The 10574-nt window shown below is 49.9% G+C and overlaps 1 long non-coding RNA gene across 1 annotated transcript; it reads right to left on the minus strand.

The window, feature by feature from the left end:
- Window positions 1–8193: 8193 nt before the first annotated feature.
- On the minus strand, window positions 8194–10200 carry LOC119529142. Its single transcript, XR_005215813.1, has 3 exons — window positions 10091–10200; window positions 9316–9593; window positions 8194–9129 (listed from the first exon to the last, which is right to left on the minus strand). It is a non-coding gene; the product is annotated as an uncharacterized LOC119529142 (long non-coding RNA).
- Window positions 10201–10574: the final 374 nt, after the last annotated feature.

Consider the following 10574-nt stretch of genomic DNA (forward strand, 5'->3'; position numbering starts at 1 on the left):
CGCCTGCAAGGTAGGGCCGCCTCTCCCTCGCCGCTTCCGGAGCCGTGTGAGGTTCCTTGCTCCGAAGCCGCTCCTCCCTTCCCCCACGCTCTCTTCATCCAGTAGGAACTCCTCCCTTCCCCCACGCTCTCTTCGTCCTCTTGTATGCGCACTTCTATGACCCCCGTCCCTCCTAACACTCTCCCTCTTCCCCTCCATTACTTTGCTGTAGTTCTTTGTATCTTTATTTCCTCATTTGGTGCCGTGTGCCTCTTTGCAACTGCCCCCCCTGACTGCTCTCGTTGCCAAAGGGCACTGCTTTCTGCTCTCGCCGTCTCCTTCGGCCTTGCAGCCACAGTTTATCTCATTCTCTCTGCTCAGTAAACTACTCCTCCGTCTCCTCCCTGCCAGCCGGCCGGCCCGGCTCGGGAGCAACTCCCCCTCCTCTCCCCTCAGCTATGGGTAATCGTATATCTACATGTCAGGCACCTCAAGTTCGTGCTCTAGCGGGTCTCCTAGATACGCATCGCTGTAAAGTGTCTGTCCGGCAGCTGCAGATATACTGGGATCTCCTGCTGCCCTTTAACCCATGGCTCACCACTTGCCATCTTTGGGACCCTGTTACTTATGATCGCCTTATTGATCGAGTCACTAATGCCATGGAACATGAGAGCAAGCACTTCCCTCCCGGCTTGCTCCCCACCTTGATAACCATCCGCTCCTGCCTTCAAGGCTCCCTCCCCCCTGATAGAGGCCCCGTTAAATCCAAAGAGGCTCTATCAACCCAGCCAACAGACTCAGATAGCGATACTAATTCAAATCATGACTCGGACACGGAGTCCCTAGTCGAGCAGATTAACAACGCGCTCGAGGTGACTCCCAAAAAGCAAAATAACACTGCGCCACGCCAAGATGGCGAACTTCCTCCTTCTTCTTCCATCGAGGGGAGGAAATGCTCCGGTGATGACATCAGCCCTAAGCTGGGCCGGAAACCGCATACGCTTTACCCCGCCCTTCCACAGGGCGGAGCTAGTCCACCATCTTATGCCTTGAACCCCACCCTTTCACAGGGCGGGGCTGATCCACCATCTTGTGTCTTAGCCACGCCTACCGCGCCGCCATTTTGCGACGCTTGGGGCCTCCCACTCCCGCCTCTCCCTCCGGCGAGCTCCCCCTCGGAGCCGCTACCGGCAGCTGCCGCCGCTCCTTCCACCCTGCCGACTAACAACCCCTGGCTGCCTTCTGCACCTCAAGGCAATCCTTGGGGCAACGCTCCCCCTACCCCCACTCCCGCGCCAAGTCCTCTGCAAGCGTGTCCTCCTTTCTCTCGTGCTTTTCGCTGTTTTCCTCTTAACCTTGCCCCCACCCCACAGAGGCCGCATGACTGGTATCCCATTGACTTAGATACTATCAAGCAGCTTCGCAAGGCCGTCAAGGAGGACGGGTTAGGTAGCCCATATGCTTCCCAAATACTACAGGATCTCGCCATGAACTATTGTATCCCCCAAGACTGGGCCTCGCTTGCCCGTTCAATTTTTAACCCCGGTCAGTTTGTTGACTGGCGTGCTCACTTCCAGGCAGAAGCAGCTAAGCAAAGTGAGCAAGATGCAGCCATTGGAGTCTATCATCCCCCCGAAGCCTATATGGGCACTGGAGCATTTCTAAATGCGTCTGCTTATATTAATGTCCCTGCCACCTTCTGGACTATCCTCAGAGGCATCGCCTTACGCACGTTTGCCAATTGCTCTGCCTGTCGGCCTAATAAATTCACCAAGCTCTTTCAGAAACCGAGTAAGCCTTTCGCCACCTTTGTCTCCAGAGTCGAAGAAACCTGCGCCAGGAAGGTAAGTGATCCCCAAGCCCAATATTACATGTGCCCATCCTCAAATCCTGGAAAATCGTACTGTAATTCCCCCAACAAGTACTACTGTGCATACTGGGGGTGTGAAACATTAGCCACTAATTGGAAGCCTCCTGTTCCTGATCATTACCTTACCCTAAAGTGGGCCCCTACAGGGTGCAAACTCCCTACTGTTAACTGGCTCGGCCAAGAAAGTGAAAAATCCTGCACACATCTTAATCTTACAGTGCAGCTCCCCACTAATCCCTCCTGGTTACTCGGTCAAACTTGAGGCTTCAGAATCTATAAAAAAGGAACCGACCGAGGATCACTTATTCTAATAAAAAAGGAGGCTGTAAACCAACCAGGCCAAAATACTGCTTTAAAAACACCCTCTGGCATAGGTCCCAATAAAGTCATTAACCCCCTTTTTCCACAGCTCTCCAGCCGCACCTTAGTTCCAACTAAACGCACTTCAACTACATCTCAGACTCCACCACCCCAGCTTCCTCTGCCCCCTTCTCGTTATTCCTCTCCCCTCCTCAGCCTCATCCAAGCCGCCTTTGCCTCAGTGAACTTCTCCAACCCCAATTTTACCTCCTCCTGCTGGCTCTGCCTCTCCACCTCTTCCTCACTGTACGAGCCCGTTGCCTCCAACCTCTCCTTTTCAGAAAGCACAGAAGACAGCCCCTCGGAATGCAGTTGGAATACCTCTGCCGTCCCCCTGACCTTTCATTCAGTCTCCTATACGGGAAAGTGCGTCCGCCCTCGCTCCAGTAACTCTCCCGACCTCACTGCCTGTGCCAGCTACTCATCTCCCAGCAGCTCTGCAAAATTTCTCATTCCTCATAACTCCTCCCAATGGCTCTGCTCCTCTACAGGACTTACCCCCTGTCTCAGCACAAATATCATCAGCGAATATAAAGAAACTTGCCTCCTAATTGTCCTTATCCCTAGGGTCTTATATCACAGCGAAGAAGACTTCTTCCTCCGTCTGGAAAGAACTGCAGCTCCTGCCCTTCTGCAAAAGCGAGAGCCCATCACCGTCCTTACAATTGCCTCCCTCCTAGGTCTTGCCGGCGCTGGCACCGGAATCGCTGCACTAGCCAGTCAAGGCTCCGCCCTAACTCACCTCAGGGCGGCTGTTGACGAGGACATTCGCCACTTACAAAACGCTATTTACCATCTAAAAAATTCTGTCAATTCCCTCTCTGAAGTCGTGCTCCAAAACCGCCGAGGTCTTGACCTTCTCCTCCTCAAAGAAGGAGGCCTCTGCGCCGCCCTAGGAGAAGAGTGCTGTGTTTATGCCAATTCCACAGGTCTCGTCGAGGACAGCCTGAAAAGGGTCCGAGAGGGACTGGAAAAGCGTAAAAGAGATCGTGAAGCCACCAGTTATTGGTCCAGTTTTTTCACTCCCATCCTCCCATACATCCTTCCTTTTCTTGGCCCCCTATTAATAATTATTCTAGCTCTCATCTTAGGACCCTGCATCATACGCAAAATTGTCCAGCTTGTAAGAAAACAAACAGATGCCATTTTTTCCTCGTTCGTGCAAATCCAGTATCAGCGACTCGCCACCTCTGACACCCCCCACTCCAAGATGACAGCCAACCCTCCGCGACCTCAACGCCACCGGTCAACCCGCCGACCGCGAGGCCCTTCTCAATCACCTGAACATCGCTCTCACCTCGAGTTCCAGCTTCTCTGAACCCATGAACTTTAAACCCTTGAACTTTAAACCCATGAACTTTAAACCCCTGAACTTTAAACCCCTCACCTTCTCCCAGCCTGCTGCAGCGGAGCCATTGTCAAGCGCCCGGGCACCACACCAACACTGAGCTCCAGCCTCGCTGAGCCACCGTCAACCCCTTTTTCCCTTCCCTGACCTCCCCCTTCCCTCACCCTTAGCGGGCCTCTCCGGTAAAGCCTCTTCCTCTAATTAGAAAAGAAAGGGGAATTGCGGGGACTGAGCTTGTGCCTCGACTTACCAGGCCTGGGCCAGGGGACTTGATATCACCCCCTGGGGAGGGTAGTAGGTACGGGCGTGAGTGCCCTCTGCAGCCCCCCCGAGCCTGAGGAGCGAGGTCAAGGCAGCTCCCTTTTCCTCACCCAAAATGCCACTGGCAGGGGAGGCTTGCCGGAGGAAACCGCCTTTCTCCCAACTGCCCTTTCCCCACTTCCTTATCTTACCCACTCGCTCCCTGGTGCCAAGGCCACTCCTGCCACCGCCAGTGCGCATGCACCGTGGCCAGAACAACCCCCGCCCGCTGCAACGGCTCCTGAATCCTCTCAGAACCAATCCTAGCCCCTCTCCCTTCAATATTGCCATTTTAGGCTACTTCACCTCCTTTCCAGCCCTGCCCCTCTTACCAGCCTATATAACCTGTAATCACCCCTGAATAAATCTCTTTGGCGCATACCCCTACTGGATGAAGAGTGTTTTTGTCCTTATCGCCGCCCTCCTTGCACGCCTCTCGCCGAGGACTCTGGCCAACGTCCTCCGCCTCGCCCTCGCCTCCGGGAAAGAGCCCCCGCCGCCGGTAACCTTTAAGCAGCCCCGAGAGCTGAGGGCTCGGCTACCGGCCGCCACTCCCCCTAGAAGCAGTAACCCCGACCGCAAGCCAACTCAGTGGGAGGAAATATTTGGAAGCTATATATCTGGTAAGAGACATCCTGCATATATACAGAAATCCTACAACTCGTCAACAATAGTTCAAACAGCCCAATTATAAAATGGGCAAAAAATAAGAAAAGATATTTTTCCAAAGAGGAAATATAAATGGCTAAAAAACACATAAAAAAAAAAAAGATTCATCTTCACTAACTATTAGGGAAATGCAAATCAAAACCACAATGAAATACCATCTCACACCAATAAGAATGGTTGCCATTAAACAAACAGGATACAACAAATGCTGGAGAGGATGTGGAGAAATTGGAAATCTTATTCATTGCCTGTGGGGATGTATAATGGTACAGCCACTGTGGAAGACAGTTTGGCAGTTTCTCAGAAAACTAGATATTGAATTACCCCATGATCTGGCAATCCCACCTCTCAGTATACAACCAGAAGATTTGAAAGCAGTGACACAGACAGACATTTGTACACTGATGTTTATAGCAGTGTTGTTCACAATTGCTAAAAGATGGAAACAATCCAAGAGTCCTTCAATAGATGAGTGGATAAACAAAATGTGGTATTGTTCTGATTTGCTAATACTGCCATTTTACAAAATACAAGAAATAGATTGGCTTTAATAAAGGGAATTTATTTGGTTACAAATTTACAGTCTGAAGGCCATGAAAATGTCCAAATTAAGGCATCAACACAAGTACACCTTCAGCAAAGGAAGGCCAATGGTGTCTGGAAAACCTCTGTTAACTGGGAAGGCGCGTGGCTGGTGTCTGCTGATCCTGGGTTGTGTTCCAGCTCTTCTCCCAGCTCCTGTGCATTCTTCAAAATGTTGCTCATGAGGCATTTTGTCCTCTCTTAGCTGCAGCTGCACTGAGTTCCTTTTGTTTGTCAGCTCTTTTATATGGCTCCAGAGATTTAACTAAGACCCACCCTGAATGGGTGGAGTAACACCTCCATGAAATTATCCAATCAAAGGTCTTGCCCACAGTTGATTGACTCACATCTCCATGGAAACACTCAATCAATAAGTTCCAACCTAATCAACACTAATACATCTGCCCCCACAAGAGTGCATTAAAGAACATGGCATTTTGGGGGGACATAATATATCCAAACCAACACAGGTATATACATACAATGGAATACTACGCAGCAGTAAGAAGGAACAAGGTTCTGAAACATATGGCAACATGGGTGAACCTTGAAGATACAATGCTGAGGAAATAAGTAAAACACAAAAGGAGAGCCATTGTATGTTGGCACTATTATGAACTCTTTGAACAACGCAAAATCATTTATAAGGTAAGTGATTGGGGCCTAGGGGTAGAAGCTAGTGAGGGGGAATGATAGTCTAATATGTTCAGATATGCTAATGAGAGTGAATTCAAAGGTATGGAAATGGTCAGGGATAACGATTGTAAGCATCAGAGCAGTAATGAAGGTGATTTGGATTGAAAGGGGTTGTTTAAAGGCATGTTTCCCACAGATCAGCACCACAAATACAGATAGGGGCTTGCCTGATATACTTCTACAGTATGACACTAGCACAGAGAGTTGACAACAGAAGGGCTTATGGAAAAAATCTACCTATTGCATACTAGAGACCTTAATTAACAGGAATACCATACTACTACCACTCAAATGCTAGGGACAAATACTGAAGGACTGACAAGAACTATGAGGTGTTTGGGGTCCTGAGAATTGCTTTACATGGAGAGTGATGAGGAGTGTATAACTAAGTGATGACAATGTGAGATATGGATGGATTATTGTGGACATAACATATGCTATGAACTTAGGAACCCCCTACTTTATAAGTCAAGCCCTTGATCTTGAGGCTTGCTTGGGTGAAACTTATGGCTGTAAAGAGGAGGCTGAGTGTGCCAGTTTGAATGTATTATGTCCCCCCAAACGCCATTATCTTTGATGTAATCTTGTGTGGGCAGATGCTATCAGTGTTGATTAGACTGTAATTCTTTGAGTGTTTCCATGGAGATGTGCCTCACCCAACTGTGGGTGATGACTCTGATTGGATACTTTCCATGGAGGTGTCACCCCACCCATTCAGGGTGGGTCTTGATTGATTTACTGGAGTACTTTAAAAAGAGCCACACAGGCCCAGATGCTTGCTACAGCCAAGAGGGACACTTTGAAGAATGCACTGGAACTGAGAGAGGAGCTTCAGCTTACAGAGACAGTTTGAAGATGGTCGTTGAAAGCAGACTCTTGCTCCAGAGAAGCTGAGAGAGGACAAACACCCCAAGTGCAACTAAGAGTGATATTTTTGAGGAAGTGCAGCCTCGAGAGCATCCTGGGAAAAAGCCATTTTGAAACCAGAACTTTGGAGCAGATGCCAGCCACATGCCTTCTGAGCTAACAGAGGTTTTCCGGATGCCATTGGCCATCCTCCAGTGAAGGTACATGACCTTGGACACTTCATGGCCTTAAGACTGTAGCTGTGTAACCAAAAAAAACCCCTTTTATAAAGGCCAATCCATCTCTAGTGTTTTGCATTCCGACATCATTAGCAAACTAGAACACTGAGCCCAGCTGTAATTGTGCCTAGGAGTCACCTCCAGAGAACCTCTTTTGTTGTCAAATGTGGACTTTCTGTCCCGAAGCCCAACTCTGCAAATAAATTCATCACCCTCCCCCGATGTGGGACAGGACCCCGAAGATGACTGAGTCTCCCTAGTGATGTGGGACATGGATTCCAGGAATGAGCCTGACCCTGGTATCGAGGGATTGAGAGTGCCTTTTTAACCAAAAGCGGGAGAAGAAAGGCAACAAAATAAGGTTTCAGTGGCTAAGAGAATTCACATAGAGTCAAGTGGCTGTCCTGGAGCCTACTCCTATGTGAGCTTCAACTAGATATGCAAATGACCACAGTACGATAAGCCCAAGTCAACAGTAGTCCTGACAACCTTAAAAAATACCCAGATCCCTATCTGACACTCTATAAAAGTTACACTCACCAAATTTATTCTTCAGAAACATAAATCCTTCAGGGAACCCCTATGCCAGCTAAGTCCCAAAACCCAGAGGCAATAGCCTCTTCAAGAACGTCAACCAGATGTGTCCCCTTTTCTCATAAAGTTGACACCCCTTTCCAACATGAGCAGGTTAGGATGGTCACTGCCTAGACATCCATGAATATCAGGAAAGTGATTAAACTAGAGGAAGGGGTAGCAACAGACAAGAAGGAATTCAACAAAGGATGATGAATCCTGAATCTCTATATAATTTTCTTCTTAGTTGCTAGGGTATTAGAATAGCTAGAAGGAAAGAATTGAAATAATGGAACTCTAACCCATAGCATCCTTTGAAATTTGTTTATAGGTACTTGTTAAATTATAATTTGAAAGCTATCACCATTTTGTACATATGTTGTATTTCACAATATGACATTCTTAAACTATTATATTGTAACTCATAACAACTTTGGAAATTTCCTATATAACTATTTGTTAAATCATACTTTGAAGATATCTTTTTGTATATGTTATACTTCACAATAAGGAAATAATTAAAACTTTGAAATTTGCTATTAACTTGTTAAATTGCTGTTGGAAAGTTATTAGTTCTACATATATGTTATAGACTACAATAAAATATATGATTAAAGGGAAAAATTTTTTTAAAGTAAAAAAAAAATCCTAGGTTGTAGGTTTTCTTTTTTCAGTATTCTGAAAATGTTTCTCCATTTGCTGTATTTCCAAGGAAGCATCTTCTGTCTTCCTTATCTTTTTGGCTTTAAACAAAATGCATGCTTTTTTTTTTTTCTGGGTGCTTTTAAGATATTCTCTTTATAACGAATTTTAAACACTTTGATAATGTCATGCTGTGGTATACATATATTTTTTCATGTTTCTTGTGCTTGAGGTTTGTTGAGGTTTTGGAACTATGAGTTTATATTTTTCATCAAATTTGGAAAAATTTGGCCACTTTTTCCAAATGTTCGTTTCCCAGCTCTGTCTCCTTTCCTTCAGGGACTCCAATTATACTTGGATTTCACCACTTAGGTTGTTCTACAGTTCTCTGTTGCTTTCTTCATTTTTTCCAGTCATTTTTCTCTGCTTCATTTGAAAGGTTTGAATCGCCACGTCTTCAGCTTCACTAATCTTTTCTTTTGCAGTGTCAAATCTGCCATGGATCCCATCCAGTGTATTATCTCAGACGTTAATTTTCACCCCTAAACATTCACCTGGAGGCTTTTAAACAATACTTTCTGCGATTCTACTTATGCTGTTCAACCCCTCCTCTAGCATCTGATGCATGTGGAATGTAGTGACAGTAAGTGTGCATAAAGGCCTGTCTACTAAATCTGCCATCTTAGTCACTTCTGGATCAGTGTTGATTGATTTTTATCCTTGGTGTAGGTTATAACTTCCTGCTTCTTTTCATGCTGATAATTTTTAATTGGATTCCAGGCATGAACTTTATCTTGTTGGTGCAAGATGTTTTTGTTTTCCTTTAGATATTCTTATTTCTGGGATATAGTTAAGTTACTTGGAAACTGATCACTTCAGGCTTTTTGAGGCAAAACCAGAACTGCATTTTAATCTAGGGTTGTAGAGGGGAACTCTACAGAGGCAAGACACGTCTCTCTCTCCTCTGGCCGATGTCCATGCGTTGTGAGGTTCTCCACGCAGTCACCCCCCCTGCCCTGTGGGACCTATGAGAGCAAACCCTCTCAGGTGGCTCTTTCCCCGCCTTGGGAGTTTCTCCACCCTCTTGCACCCGCCCCTACCCAGCTCAAGCCTTGAGGGGGCCCGCTGTGGATCTCGGGTTCTCTTTGCAGCTCTCTCGGGCGCTGGCCTGTGGATTCCGGCTGCCTGGACTCCCGCTTCTGTCCCCTCACCTTGGGCAGGTGGCTGGCTCTGCCTGGGCTCCACCTCCCGGCCAGGACTCCACTCTCTCCAGGCCAGGACTCGGAGCAGCTCCCCGCGCGCTCCCCTCTCTCAAGGACCACGATCTTGCTGCTCAGGTTAGGGTCCTTTTCCGTCCGTTCTTTTAGCTGTGAGCACTTCATCTTGAGGGGAAGCGGGTGTCACTTCTCACGGCGCTTTTCACCGCCTGCCACTGGCCTTGTCCGGCCCTACACCCCCATCTCCAGGGAGAGGGGCGCTGCGAAGGGCCCTGGGGGAAGGAGACCCGCGTGACGCCGCGCGATAATCCCCCCGGCAGCCCCGCCCTCCGTTTCGGTTCGGAAGGGCAGGGGCTGGCCGCGGGCACCCTCGCTCCGGATTCCGAGCCAGTTGCGGCGAAGGGGCAGCGGGGCGGAGGGCGGCGCGGGGCGCGGGGGCTCCGACGTGGCCGGGGCGGGGCCGGGCACCCTCGGGAGCCGCCGCGCCCCACGCGACCGCCAGAGGGCAGCGGGTCCCCGCGCAGGGAGTCCCGGAGCGTCTGCGGTCCCGCGGCCCGAGGCCCTCTGCGCCCCCCGCCCCGCGTCGGCCCTGGCGGCCACGCACACCTGGGGCCGCCTCCCGCCCCCGCCCCCCTCCCCCAGGGCTCACCTGCCATTGCGACGGCCACCCTCACCGGCCCGCGACCCCTTCCCCACTGCCCGCCTTAGCCCTCCCCACTCCCGCCTCACCCGCCTGTTGCTGACACCTCAGAGCCACCTTTTCACACACCTGCCCTTCACAGCCTCGCGCACCTGTCGGACCTCTTCACGCACTGGTGGCCTGAGGTTTGTGAGGTCTGCAGCTGCGTCTGCGTCAGCCAGGGGCCTCCTTGCCCACCTGCCCACTTTGCCGTGGAGCACCTGTCTGCCAGCCCAGGCCGTGCCCAGGTGGGCCCTGAGACCCTGTTCTGGCTGCTCCAGGAGAGGCCTTGGCTTCCAGCTGCCCTGCCACCTGCTGGGACCCCCACTCTCACCGCCTGTGCTGGGGGGTCTTGAGGTCTCCCGGCCGTCACCCTGGTGCAGAGCAGCAGTAGCAGGGACTCGCGGGGGCTGTGCTCTCCTTGACCCACCTGTCCACACTGGCCCAGATTTGGGGTTGAAGGGACCGGTCTGGGAACCAGCTTCTCACCGCTGGACCAGCTTGGGGTGGGGGCAGCTTGGGCCTTGGTGGGCCTCAGGCACAGGGCAGCTCAGTTCTCTTCTGCCCCAGAGGC

Source organism: Choloepus didactylus, chromosome 3 (genome assembly GCF_015220235.1).
Source record: "Choloepus didactylus isolate mChoDid1 chromosome 3, mChoDid1.pri, whole genome shotgun sequence".
Classification (NCBI taxonomy): domain Eukaryota; kingdom Metazoa; phylum Chordata; class Mammalia; order Pilosa; family Megalonychidae; genus Choloepus; species Choloepus didactylus.